This window comes from Macadamia integrifolia, chromosome 10 (genome assembly GCF_013358625.1).
Source record: "Macadamia integrifolia cultivar HAES 741 chromosome 10, SCU_Mint_v3, whole genome shotgun sequence".
Lineage (NCBI taxonomy): Eukaryota > Viridiplantae > Streptophyta > Magnoliopsida > Proteales > Proteaceae > Macadamia > Macadamia integrifolia.
Genome location: NC_056566.1, coordinates 1984022 through 1999708, shown reverse-complemented (window position 1 = coordinate 1999708; position 15687 = coordinate 1984022).

Here is a 15687-nt window from a genome sequence, read left to right as displayed (position 1 = left end):
ACTTGGGCTACATTAATTATAAGGATGTCTTTTAAATTGGTGTGGCCATAGAATCTTATTACATTAACCACTCTTACTGTGATTCAGTTGAAAAACCACTCACATCGAATAACAGCAGAAGATACACCTCAATATACGGCATACAACTTTTTGTTATTACAAACATAAGTAAGTTTCTTAACACGAATCTATGTGGGATACCATCATAGAAACATTGACATATCCTCAAATTACACTGTTGTCATTCTATGTAGGTCCTTAACTGAGATATTAACCTTCACTGTGGCAAATCGCCTTTGACCTGTGGTTAATATCTAACTGTGGCATTCCGCCTATAAACTGTGACAAATATTGCCTATGAACTGTGACAAATACTGTCTTAAAATGTGGCAAACATTACATTTTGAATTGTGGTAAAATATTGCCTATAAACTGAGACAATTACTGCCTATAAAAACATTTTCAAATGAAATCATAAACCAAATATTTCAAGAAATAACTGTGCATAATGTAAATGCTAAAACTTAACCATAATTCATCAAACTGTGCCCCAAAACATATGGGCTAAGGTTCAAAACATAAACAAATACTAAACAAAACCAGAACTCCCACTAATCAAGCATTTCAAATAACTGTATGTAAAGAAATCCTAACTACTTGATGTGACCAAATTTTACTTGCTCTCAATTGTTGATGATCAGTCTACCTCACCCTTTCTTAGTATCATTCTGCTTATCAACCCCAGAATTCTTCCTTTTCTCTAACCATTTCTTGAAAATAAAACAGTCCTTCTTCACATGTCCTTTCTTATGGCACCAGAAACACTCTACGTTGTTGGTATTCTCTTCATCCTGAGCCTTTTGAGATGTGTCAAGTTCTTGAGAGCTATTAGTCCTGTCATATGGCTTGACGCTTCCTCTGTTGGAAAAATTTTTGTTTCTTCTGCTTGGTCCACCAGAAGATCCCTTGTGAAAAGTTGCATGTGCACTCTCAAACCTAGTTTGTTTCAATTTTTCTTCCTCTTGAGTGCAAATGGAAATGAGCTCATTTAGGCTCCAATCGTCCTTTAGTGCAATGTAGGTAGATTGGATAACCTTATACTGACTAGGGAGGGTATTCAGTGCAATGTGTACAATATATTCTTCATCGATCTGTATTCCAAGATCCTTAAGTTTACCAGCATCAGTAGCTACACCCAAAATGTATTCTCTAACACTCCCACATCCATCATACCTTGTATTCATTAGCCTGGTCATCAATGTGGTTTTCTCAGATTTCTTGTTGTGTTGAAATCTAGCTTTAATAGCATCCAGGAATTCTTTTGCAGTGTCTTTGATCTCTATGTTCCCACGTATAATTTCAGGAACTGCATTTTTTTTAAAACCAGTATGCACTTTCTGTTTGCTTTAGTCCATTTCTTAAACTTGGTCCTTTCAGCACTTCTGCTCGAGTCTGTGAGAGGCTCAGGTTTAGGCTCCCTAAGTGCCAAGTCTAAGTCAAGAAGACCTAAATGCAATTCTAATTCCTCCACCCACTTTTGATAGTTGTTACCAGTGAGTATTGGGATGGAAGATACATAACTTGAGGGAACTGCCATCTTACTACAGCAGTAACAACAACACAATACATGCCAAATATCAAAATATAAACCATAATATAAAAGCATGTAATACCATCAATATATTTTAAATAAGAGTTACAACAAAAAATGTATCCCTATCCTTTGGGACAGGAATTAGCTGATGCTCTTATATTATTCTTTTAACTGTGAAAACAACACTAACTTTGGAATTCAATCACCTTTGGGCAAAAGAACTCCAAATTCAATGTCCCTTTCTGAAATGTGGATGATTATCCTCAAACCTTGATGACATAACCTTTGGGAAAGTATCACCTTTACTGTTGGAGAAGATACAATCGAACTGAATGTACCACTTTGGTGGGTTTCACTCAGTTCTATCATATCTTTCCCATTGGAGATGTATATCTTTATGTTCAAAACATACATATAAATGTCACTAGGACAACAATAACCATACAAGAGTCACAACCGCAACTACATTCCTATCCTTTGGGCGAAGAATGCACTGGTCCTCTTGTAAATTTATATTTACTGTGAAAAGAACAATAATTTTTGAAATCCCCTCACCTTTGGGCTTAGGAACCTCTAGGTTACTGTCATTTTCTTAACTTTGGTGACATCACCTTTGGGCAAATGTCACCTATATTGCTACCCTGTGGAAAATCATGAAATAATAAGATGTACCACTTTGGTGGATTCCACCTCATCATTTCATGGTTTCCTAAAGCAAAATTACTTTGCAACTAAGAATGAGCGGAAGCTTACACCCTTTTCCATATTAACATATCTCAATTTAAAAAAAATTTCTCAATTTCATGGTAACCAATAACATATATATTTTTCAAAGCATTGATTTATGCCATTTTGTTTCAATGATTGAAACTAAATACAACATAAAATTTCAAATAAACATGTTATATTAAAAATTAGATCATTAAATGTGGCCCGAAACAAGGAATCCAACGCAAAAAACAGATTTCAATTTGGCCTTAAAACGAACCTTTAAATGAAATTTAAAGTAGTTTAAATAAAAAAAAATCCCAAAATGAACAAATTGAAACCAAATACAACATAAAATTTCAAATAAATATGTCATATTAAAAATTAGATCATTAAATGTGGCCCGAAACAAGGAATCCAACGCAAAAAACAGATTTCAATTTGGCCTTAAAACGAACCTTTAAATGAAATTTAAAGTAGTTTAAATAAAAACCCAAAATGAACAAAAACCAAACAAGTCTTTTTTTTTTTAAATCAATCAAGACCAACCGGTTCGGCCATATGAATTCCGGGTCAAATTCGGGTCAATTGGTCAACGACCCGGTCAACCTTTGACCGAGTCAAATAGTACATATGAGTTGACCCACTGTGTCACCGGTTCGAATCGGTAGGGTTTTCGAGTTGAACCGGCGATGCCTCGCCGCCGTTTTTTTTTTTTGAATTTTTTTTCTCTCTCCTCCGGCAGCCGGTTTCCGGTGGCGCGTGCCGGCGCGTACGGATGTTTCCGGTGACTTGCGGCATACCGCCGCGACCGTATTCTCGTGATCTACAACTTTCGTGAAGAAAGTTTTTCCATACAGGATTTTTAAGTGATGGTAAAATTACGATTTTTATGATTTTCATGATTTTTAATCAAATCAGGTTTTAAGTAATAATCAAAATCTTCATGTACAAGAAAAATTCAATCGATTCTTGTCCCATGTGGTCTGCTCTGATACCAATTGTTAGAACTCCCTATGGGTTTGAGATTGAAACCCTATGGAGGAAACCACACAGGAAAAACAAGAACACGAATCTAATAAAATTATGGAGGATCGATTTGTACCTTTCACCTAGTATGCTGAAGATGATTGATGTTGTTCACTCCCACTTTCGCTCTATTGGCTTGGCTATGGATCTTCTACAACCCCTTAAACCTCCTTGGTTCTCTCACTTTAGTGGTAAAGTGGGGAAGAGTGAATAATAGTTGTAGGGACCCAAAACCTAGTATTTATAATACTGTCCTGCACTCAAAACCCTAAACCACAATGGGTTGAGCCAGCATATCCCTAAGCTTGAGAGTGGACCGAACCGGTTCATGCAATTTGACTCTCACCCATTTAATCAACCCGAATAATTAATTTAGCCCATAAATCCAACAGTAATAACAAAGCCCTTTTTCTCTCCTGGTCTTGATCTCTGCAGGAGATAACTTTCTCACAGGTACAGAAGCTTTAGTAGTAGGCAGTGGTAAAGGTTTTGTGGCTGATGGAGATCCCAAAAGACCAATGGAATTTGAAGATTGCAGAGGTTTCCTAGAATTCTTGAGATCAATATATTTTTGTTCATGTAGCTTTGCCAAAGCCATTGCTTGTAATAAGGATGCAGGTTGAGCAATTAACAGCTCTCGTTTCAATTCAGGTTTCAGTCCAGAAATGAAACAATGATCATAAATGGCTCAGATAGACCACTTACCTTATAGGACAGGTTCTCAAATTGTTCTTGATAAGCTGTAACAGTGGAGGTCTGCTGCAATTTGGAAAGGGCTCCTTTATGATCCTCAAACAGAGACTGTCCAAATCTCAAAGTTACAGCCTGCAAAAAGCCTTTCCACCCACTGATCAACCCACTGGATTGCATCCATTGAAACCAATTAAGAGCAAATCCCTCCAAGTGAAACGAAGCTATCACCAATCTTTGATTTTCTGGAGTAGAATGGAAATCAAAGAATTTTTCAATCTTGAATATCCATCCGGAAGGATCATTCCCATCAAACTTAGGTACCTCTAATCGCATGAATCTTGAGGCAAAAAAATGAGGTGAGGACTTCTGCAAAGCACCTTCTTGGGGCAACGAAGAATCTCGAGCAGCTGATGGAGAATGATCAGCCCATGCTTCAGTCTTGGCATCCATGGCTAACATGAATGTTTGCAATTGCTGAATCAATTGAGCAAGCTTATCCAGTTTTTCTTCAGTATGTCATCTAACTTGTTTGATCTCATACACTCAGCCATTGTAACTCTGAAAATGGAGTAAGTGAATGAAAGCACCAATGATATGAAATGGATTTTGAAGAACAGGGGAACTGAATTCGAGTTTCAGAAGACTCCGAGTGAAGAAGAAAGAAAGAGAAAGTGAAAAGAAATATTTGCTTTTTCCATTCCTTGTCACTGTACATTTCTTGGCTCTTTATAGAGTCACTAGCTAATCCTAACTGTACAACTGAATTGGTTATTCCTACACACAAGTTGCTACAAGTTGTTTTTCTAGCTGTCATTGGCAAGCCTCACCCACTCCCTCTACTTCTTTACTATGCCACACAGTAGTCCTTTGTCCATATTGGATCCTTTCTAAGCCTTGCTGTCCTTTTCTCTTGTGCAGATGATGTGGTTGGCATTATTGAGTTTGGTGAAATCTCTCTTACATAATTCACATCCTCACTCCCTTCTTCTATTGCTACTATGTCATTACTTGATTTGCTTATAATCTTCACCTGATTTAACATCACAGGGGCTGTACAAATTGTATCAGATAACTCATAAATGGGTAAATTCAAGGAAGTGTGTGAAAGGAGTTTCTTTTTCAAAATGGTCAAGGTTTTCTCCACTTGAGTGAAGAAAAAATACATCTATCTACAGTCGTTATTATTTTTTATCTATTATGCAAATTCAATAATGCCCCATTATTCCCAATACTCTTTTCACGACTTCCAAGACTAGATAAAAGAATTCTCCCAACCACCATGGGTGAAGATAAATTTGATACCTTTTCTATTACATAAATAATTGACACTTGGATGGCATCATGATTTCTTTTGTAGGTGGTGTCCACAACCTCAAAAGCTGGTGTTAAACAATGGAAAAGTTGTGATGGTGGGAGTTCACACAAGTAGATACACTAAAGTGGTACTAAACCTTGAATCTATGAGTAGTTTATAGATAGAATGGATGGCTGAATGTGCAATTCTAGAATTGGTCCACTAGAGAAATTGAGCACTTAATTAGTTTGAATTTCTTTCCCCTCTTTTTTGGGCTAACCAATAGGAAATGGATCTTCTTGGGTGCATTACAGACATGCTAGCAATTTCAGTTTTAAACAGAAATTTTGGAAACAAATCGCCTAAAAAAAAAAAAAAAACCTTTACTGAAAACATGTCTTTTATGAACATTTAAATGCTATGTTTGATTACATGTAGGGGCTTTTTTTTCCCCTTTAACTGACACGAGTTAAGTAATCAAAAGCAATTAATCAAGACTTTTATTTGAAAGGATTCTTCTAATCTCCAAATGAATTCGAATAATGTATTGTCGGTCATCATTAAACTAATCTTTGTTCCATTTTTAATCTTTTCTTAGGAAGTTCTATAATTATTAGATACTTTCATGTAATTTTTTGTATCTAGAAATTAGTCTCTAATTTCATTTATCATCCATACTGTGAAATCATTAATTATTAAATGATTGAACCATCTATAAAGTTATTCGATGTAAAGTCTGTTTATCATAGTATCTGTGCCTCTATATTTTGGTGATGAAACAACTTAGGCTGCATTTGGTAACTCCCCCGGAAAATAGTTCTTTTGTCTTTTCATTCTTTTGGAACAGAAGAATAGGTGCAAAGCGCTTGGTAATGTCGGTTCCTTCATCTATTCTTGAATATCGAACTGGGTAGTTTTGGTCTTGAGAACATTTTTTGCACAACATGGTAACTCAAAGATGGTTTTTGGATTTTGAATTTTGTGGATTCGAGAGAGAGTTGGACTGTTGGCAATGGTTCTGATATCTCTTTCTGGTCGGATCAATGGCTATCTGAGAAGTCTATTATTTAGACCATTGATTATTCGTCTAACTTGTCTATTGAGGTGAAGGTAGTTGACTTTATTGTGGATGGAAAGTGGGATCTGCCCCCTGTTCTCTCCTATGTTATAGAACGTCTACTCTATGATTCAGAATTTTCCTCTTCCATCAGTCCCTCAGTCGGATAGAAGGATATGGTCTCTCAACGCAATCAGAAAGATTCTCCGTCTTCTCGACTTGGGAAGGGATTCGCTCAAGGTCATTACAAGCTGCTCGGCATAACACAGTTTGGGCTAAAGGTAGCTCCCCTCATGCATCCACTTTTGGGTGGAGAGTGGTGCATGGTAGAATTCCTACCAATGACAAAGTAAGGGTGTGCAATCCCAATGGCTTCTAGATGCTATTTATGTTGTGTAGATTCAAAATCTATGGATCATATTTTCTTGAATTGTAGGTTCACTATGATGGTTTGGACGGAGCTTCTTAGTATGTTTGATTTTCATCTACTTTGCTTCCCTTCCATTTAGGATCTCTTCTCTTCATGGAAAAGGAAGTCTATTGTCTCTCTCTTGAAGCAAATTTGGTTTGCATCGTTGATCTATGGACTTCACCAGATTTTGATGGAAAGGAACTGCAGAAAGTATCATAATAGTAGTAGACCATTAAGCCTAGTGGTGAGAGCGATTTCCAATGACTTGTAGGGTCTATCTTGTATTTTCCCTGTGGATATCAAGTCCGTGAAAGAGCTGCTACTATTAGCCTCTTTACACTTAACAAGGGCAAATCCTAGACCAAAGATCATCAAAGAGATATATTGGGTGAGCCCTTCAGCTGGTTGTTGCAAAATAAACATTGATGGATGCTCCCAAGGTAATCCGAGTTATGTAGGCATAGGTAGGATTATTCAGAATCATTTGGACATGCTACACGATGCTTTTCCTCCTTTGTTGTTGTCTCCACAAATTTTGATGTGGAATTTGCTGCTTTCGTTGAAGCTCTTCGTGTCACCAAGTTGCCAAACTTAACTTGGATTGATGTTGAATGTGACTCGAAAGCAGTGGTTTGGTGTGTTGTTAAGAAATCGATCCCATAGAAATATAGATAACTGTATCTATTCTTTTTGGGGTATTTAGATAGGATCTGATAGAATATCCATCACTACTTTCGGGTAGTCAATGTCACACCCCACTTCTTAAAGCCTTGGCTGTGTGACCTGAACACCATTCGGTAGCCAGCCAATCCTCCAGGTTCACAATTGCAACACTTAACAACACACAACTTAACAAGATAAATCTAAGAAAATCACGCAGTTTAATAATATCATACTATAGTTACTGGCTGATGAACTACTAAATGTTAACATAGTTAGTCACAGACATTGTTCCTGAGATCACCACCCAATAAGTACAGCTTCAGAATAGCAGCTTTATATTTACATAGAAAGAATAAAAATTTATGTAAGATGATGTCCATTATCCCAACAGATGCCCCAAGGCACAACCCTTGCAGCCATAGACCTAATCATGCTCCACGTACTCTTGATTCACACCTATATCACCATCTAATAAGGGAAACAATGTGGATGAGCTTCACAGGCTCAATGAGGGGTGAGGGCATACAGGCATACACATACAAATGATGCAATGGTAAGCTCAAACAAGTCTCGTGATGTAGCATGTGTCAATTTACAAAATATTATACCTATAGAATCATACGAAGTCTGATAGATTGGTATTAGTGCTACACAACGTAAGTGGTATCCCCTTCTCTATTACGTTGGTCTATTAACGATAAAAGCTAGTTGCAAGTCAGGAGTATACCGGTCCTTATATTTATACTTCAACACCCGATAAATCCCTATTAATAATTCTCCAAATTGTACTGGTCCCTACCGTGCAACGCCCGTGTACGACAATACACATCGTAGAATGGACTTGGTATTTAAAATGAATCTTGAACCTACTCGCTAGGTGATAAGCACATTTATGTGTGAAATCTAGGGTAGTAAAACATGCATTTTACATATTTAGATGGAGCTACCTTGGGTTTTACTCTCTTTTTGCAGGTTTTATTTTTTCAAGGCCTTAAGGACTATCGGGTGCTATATCTCCAATTTTATATATAAAGAGGTCCTGTTTCTTTTCATGGTTGCGAAGACGATAAAATTTTGAGCAAGATGGATGTATTGCATTAAAAGTACACATCTGTTTCGTCACCCGTACAAATGATTATTCTTTTCGGGCAAAAAAAAAATAATCGATCAGAATTGAATCGAGATGTAGAACCAGCCCATTTGTAGTTGTCCCAGGTGTACAAGAAATATTCCAAATTCCAACAAGGATAGATGGACCACATCTTTAAGTGATTGAAGATTCGTTTTTAGTAACAACAACTACCTAGCATAGTTGGTGAGTTGTGGTATGCAAAATCCATTGCTTATTAGGAGGTCTCAAGTTCGAACCTCTTGGTTGGTAATTTTTGGAGATTTTTTTTGGAAGATTTTCTCTCTCCTACTGTCCAAATCTTGTCTCTCTCATTCACATCATCAACAAAGATGGCCAAATCCTCCAAGAGAGGAGGTTGTGCGCAAGTTTAAGAGAGAAAAAGATAAAAATAAAAAAGAAAAAAAAGAGGAAACCAAAATAGTGGGAGATCTCCTCTCCTACGATTCTCTCTCCTCCACCTCACAATTGTGGGCCCCCCAAACCCTAATCGTTGGTCTCTCTCCCTATTTCTCTATAAATAAAAAAATGTTTAAGGGGAGAGGACGACTAGTTATTATTTTTGAGCTCTCTTTTTCTCTCTCCTTAGGCGTAATTCAGTTTTAGGGTTTTATCTCTTTCTCTAGTTCTCTTCTCTAGGTTTAGTATCTTTTAGTTCTTCTTACTTTTTGGTTAAAAAATTTTGTAATGGAGTTTTAACTAATGAATACGCAAGTTTTCTTTCATGGTTATGGTTTATGGTATGGTAATTTTAATTCTCTCGTTCAAGGTTTAGATCTAGGTGACAAGATCCAAGCTTTGAAGCAGCTATGTTCAAGTGCAAGTTTCTCTTTAGATTTGTCTCCTCTAGTACTAGTAATTTCAGATTTGGTTTATTCCAGATCTGGTTTTTAGTCCTTGTAGTATTTCAAATCTCAATCAAGTTTTCAAGTTTAAGTATTGAAGTTCAAGTAAGTAGGCTTCTACAGTAGTCTTCTCACCCCCTCTCATTCTCTCTTCTTACTATTCTTAATTTAGGACTTAAATTTTAGTTTTTACTTTATTGCTCTCCCTTTCCCCCAAGGTTCATGGCTAGATTATGCGTTGGCTTTGCCCCTCTGTAGCTATGGAACCATCATTTTTTTTAATTATTTATATTGCATCACTTCCCCTAAAGCCAAGTAGAAAAGCCCTTGTAAGAGTACTCTCTGGTCAAATAGGAAAGCTCATATTATTTATGGTGCATCCATTGGGCTAAGTAGAGATACCTACTTGTGTGCCTCTATCTAGTTTTTTCTCCTTTTTATTTTATTCATTTAATTTTTAGTACTTTTTATTTCATCACTTTTACTTTCAGTTATTTGTTTTTTAATTGCATGGTTCGAGTATTTAATTCCTAGATGATGAATGGTTAGGGTTAGATGTGAATGGTTAGGTCGTTCAGTTTTTATTGCAATTTCAATTTCATTTTTCCTAGATGTGTTGATTAGGATGTTTTTAGATGCATGTTTTTTAGGGTGGTAGTTAGAATTAGATCACAATCATTAATCTGTGCACTTTTGCATTACTAGAAGAAGCCTAAAATAAAGTGGCTACTCTCCTTGTGTTCGACCCATTAGCTACACTGATCCATATGCTTGCAGTTACTTTTAAATCTCAAGCCCGTTAGCTACACTAATCATGAATCTTGAGGTTAGATGAAACGCTCTTTGTATATGTTTGGTCTAGAGGGTAACAAAGCCATTGTGTGTGATTTTTGTTGAAGTTTTTGAGGAGAGGAACAAAGATTGGAGGTTTTTGGAGTGACATTTGAGCTTGGGGAAAAGGGTTTCAAGATTTGGGGTTGTTACAAGTAAAGGTATGATTTCTTCTCCCAAATCTTGTTGTTGTCTTAGATCCATGGTACAATCAAGTAGGTGAAGCTTAGAATGTATGAGAAATGAAGTTGGAATCACCCCATTGGAGTTCCAAGTGTTGGAATGGAAGAAGGAAGAAAAATAGCAGAGTCCGAGAGAATCGACGGGTAAGACTGGTGGGTGGCAACCCATTGGTGAAGACCTACCAGTCACACCTGACCCCTTGGGTTCTACCGGCGGTGTGACCGGTGGGTACCTAACCCGCCTGTGTGACCCGTCGGTCTTGCAGATTTCACTGGTGGGTTCCTTGACCCACCTGTATGACCTGCCAGTAGCTCAAATGACCCCTGATTGAATCCAAATTCATCGACAACCTTCCTTATGCTGTTATTTGCATAGTGACCATATCCTACGTCGTTTATGGTCCCAATTTATATGTATTTCTAAATCCTTTATCTGTGCTAGGATTCAAGAAACTCATCCTCTCACCCTGGATCTTACCCGTACCGCGAATGCTAATTCTCCTATGAAAATAGGTAAGTGGGGAGAGGACTTTGATTCTTAATTTGTGGAATGTTTTTGGTATCCTTTGCACTCATGAACTATATTGACATTCCGATTGTCATTCTCATGCATATGGTTGATGAATGAATGATGCATTTAGAACTGAACATGTAATATTTTAAATTCTATATGCATTGTTATATGTTGCATCTTAAGAATGGATTTATCATGTGATGTACATGATGCCGATTTGATGAACATGTGTGAGATTTTCTAGAATAGATGTCGTAGTCGGCTTGGAAAAAAATACATTGGTTCACCATGGAATGGGACACAAAAGAACTATGCAGTTGTGTTATCTCATGTAGGAGCATGTGGTTAGGATTTGATAAACCCTCGTGCTATGACCCTTCCCAATAGGGGTTTACGTGTTGGGTTATCATTGGGTGGAAGCGTCGATCGCAGACCACCTTGGTGGTTAGAAGTACGCTTGGCTGATAATTAGGACAGTTGGAAACCTTGGTGATATATTCAAAGGGCCAATCGTACTGCTTTTAATTTTTACTATGGTTCGGCCACGATTTAATTTTCTGTTGTGGTTCGATGACGATTTACTTTTTTTAGTGCTCACGGTAGGCCTTCTCCTATAACCCTATGGGCGTATCATGGGATGGAGAACGCATCTCGGACCTGGGGTATACGTGCACTGTGGTTGTGAGTAGCACGTTACCTATGACCTAGAATGATTGTTTGGGTGGACTAGGATTAAAATGAATTGTAAGCATATAATATTCATTTGAATTGCATTTGCTTGTGTGTGTCTTTTTTTCTATTCACTGAGTTGGTGAGCTCACCCCTCATCTACACACCTTTTTAGATGATTTTATAGGCTAATCAATAGAGGAGCCCATGCTGGGTCCCACTGATGAAACCCTAGGGGGGGATTGGTGGGTCCCTGAAGAATTTGAATATGGTGAAGGTTGCCCATGTGAGAGTTGTGTTACTGGGGAACAGTGATAGATTCAGTTTATCGTACTTTTTAATTCTTTTGGTATATTTTCCTTTTTTGCTCTCGATATTTAAATTGCTATTTATTATGTAATTATAATGCCTACGGGCCCCCACATGTAAATATTTTATATATAACAATTTGGGTATCAAGAGTATGTGAGAATTACAGGTTATTAACGATGATAAGACTTTCACTGTATTATGTTATTATATTCCATTGATCATGTGTGGCTTGCTGTGCTGTGGTTACTGCATCAGATGATCCTAGTGGTTTTTGGGTTACCTCGAGAGAACCCAGTCGCCAGTCCAATTCTATTTGAATGGGGTGTGACAATGGTGGTATCAGAATGTGATGCTCTAATCACACACTGCTTGCAAGTCTAAATTCTTAGAAACCCAAACTTAGACAAGGGGTAGGGGAAAAAGTATAAAAGACTTCAATAAAATTCTAAAAGGGTAGAAAATTTAAAAATTTGCCATGATGTATTCATATGTTGGGGATACCAAAAGTGCACACAACAAACAAGAATTCATAATATCATAAACATTCCACATATCAAAGAGAATTCATCACATAATTACACCAAGAGTTCTCTACACATTATAGAACTGTTCCAACAATTTAGGCAAGAGAATAAACAAGAAAAGAAGAAAAGAAGACAAAGTTCCCAAACTTACAATCTTTAAGAGAAGGAAGAAAGAAGATAGAATTTTCAATTTCAAATCATAAACGAAAAAGGAAGAAAGACAATGATGTCATCAATCCTCATCATCAATGTCATCTAAGTCGATGACCTCCTCCACCTGCTCTCTCGAGTTAATACCCAAACGGCTATCATAGTAATCGAATCGACGATTCACTAAGTCCATGCTATCCTGTATATGCCTCAGACTCTCCACCATGTTCATAGTGGCTACTTCCAAACCATGGTCTACATCATTGAAGTCTATGATCATGCTCACATGAGTTTCTTTCATCTCCACCTACCCGGTCAGGAAGCTTCTCCTGACCCTCCTGAAGAGCCTTCAAACTGGCCATCATACTCTTGAAATCAAACCCTCTACCTGGAAATGGTGGAACTGATCTGAGGGGAACCTTATCCTCCATCTCTGTGTCTACATCTATATCCTCCTCCTTGGGGATATAGTCATCATCATCCTCCTCATCATCATCACCCTCCTCCTGGGCTATCCCTCCTACCACTGGCTCCATCAGATGGCACAACTCCATCTTGTGTAAGATGCCCTTGGCAAAATGGTCTGCGGGAGCACTACCCACCTCATCCTTTATATCCACATGAAAATACTCAAAGATTCTGGTGAGTGACCTAGAGTAGGGGTAGTTATCATCAGCTAGATGGGCTGCATGATGCTCTATCATCTTCATAATCACGTATGGAAGGCAAAGGTATGGTGAACCATCTAGTGCAGTGTAGAGGCAGTAGGCCACATAGGTAGCCATGAAATTCACCTGATTTCGATGTCCAGCACTGGGAACCAGGTTGAATTGAGCCAGTCTACTAAAAACTCTGACCTCAGGGTGGAAGGCTATCTCAAACTCAGATCAGGTCTCGCTACCACAGCTGAGATGTGCTTTTGGAAGTTTTTACTCATGTGATGACCCAAGGCCCTACCCTTGGAAGGACAATAATACCATGTGCCCTCCAGTGAGATGCCCAGGATCTCCGCCAACAAATCAATCAGAAGCCTGATGTTCTAGCCATTCAGCCAACTGGTGATAGTGTACACCCTACCATCATACACCACGTCCAAGTTACAGTAGAATAACTTTATGAGGTTGGGGTAGCCATGCTGATCGAAAGTGACCATGGATTGCTAACCAAGGGCGGTGAATTTCTCGAGTAACCGAACCTGAACAAAGTTCTCCACCACCAAGGATTTCTCCAATGAAATAGACCTCTTGGAGAACTCAACCTAAGAGCGTGCAGCCTTAAGACTGTGAAATACATGCTCATCATAATCCTTGAACTCCTCGGATAAGTATCATGTGGATCAAGCTCGGAAAGCTAAGGAATTTGAAGAGGAACCCCTCCTTCTCCTACTAGAGGAATGCCCACTTCTAGAAGAAGAGGATGCTCCCTTGCCTTTGCGTGAAGACATCCTATAATAGATAGAAAAGAGTGTGTAAGAAAAATAATAGAATGCTAAGAGGATAAAGTAAAGAAAAAGGGAGAACATAAGGAAACAAAGCAATATGACCCCATGATAGGAATGGTAAAAATGATGCACCTATGCTAGGCAATATTGGAAAAAATAATGCATGTAGCATGACAAATGAGGGAGAATAACCCTATGAGGATAATGCCAATGACATAATGGAAATTCATGGGAGTGACTAATGGTGAAGACCATATGTAGATAAATGAATATCATAGAAAAGTTCAATGCTTGATGCAACGCATTGATAAGGGCAAGTGATGGGAGCATATATATGTTGAAGTATAGAAACATGAATTTGCCAAATTAGAAACAATGCAAATAATTGATTGATTTCCTAAAAGGAATAAAAGGGGAAAATTATGAATAAAAGAGCATAAACCATTGCATACCGAAAACATTCAGGAAATCTTTAGCACCAACATTTGAGAAAAGGTTCAATTCCATGGAAATAGATGTAATTTGACATATTGAGGCCAAACAAGTGAATGCCCCAAATTTCTTAAGGACACTAACCTAGAAAATGGGAGAAAACTTCATACTAAATTGAGAAAATGATGCACATATACAATGTAGTAATTCTACCAACAATGTGCAATCAAATATGGATGGGTAGACTCATTCAATCATATATATGCAAGGAAGAAAAGAGAAAATGAGAGAACCCTAAAACAGTAAAGGTTTTGGGGAAATAGGGCTATCAAATCATGGATATGGCATATATGAATGACTAATGCAGAGATTCATGAGATAAGTTTCATGCACACATACTACATTTGATTTTAGTTAAAGAAAATCAAGAGAAAAGGGAATTTTGAGGTTAATGAGCAAAAGAAACCAAAATCCAAAAGTGAAGAAAGGAAAATTTACTTACTTGATGTTGATAATGAGATGTAGAAACTGTAGATTCAAGGAAGAAGTGTGGTCAAGGCTTGCAAATGGCTCCTTGGATGTTCCTTGGGTGCTTGGGGTGATTTAGAGAAGAGAGGAAGAAAAGGAAAATGAAGAGTTTTTGAAAATAGGGGGTTTTCTGTCTTAAAAACAAAACTTGCGACAAGACCGGCGGGTCGCCATCTGCGGGTCATGAAAATGACCCACCCACCGATACAACCCGCTAGTGTGTAAATTTTGGCCTGAAATTCCAAATTTTCTCGGATTTGTTTTTTAGCCCTGTATAGCCCACTTTTATGCAAATTATTAGCTAATGTGAGATAAATTTTCATACATGCTTGTGAGGAAATAATTGTGATACAATATAGAACTCAATGTTAGAATGCGTGCTATGATGATGAACTGCACTGCAAATGCATGATGGGGGACATAATTGTGATCGTCTTGTTCTTACATGAAATAAATGTGGCACTTAATTGTACAAAATCTTGATGTAATCCAGGTACGAAGCATCATGGTATGTACTAAGTCTAGTAGTAATGCAAGAGGGGCCCCGCGTGGTTCCCGTCCTATTGGACAACCACCTAAACTTGGGAACCTTGACCACGGGAGAGTCCTAGACAAGAAGATATAGTTGAACCTACCCCAAAAATTCTGGATCCTCCTCCTATTGTTACTCCCAATGATGC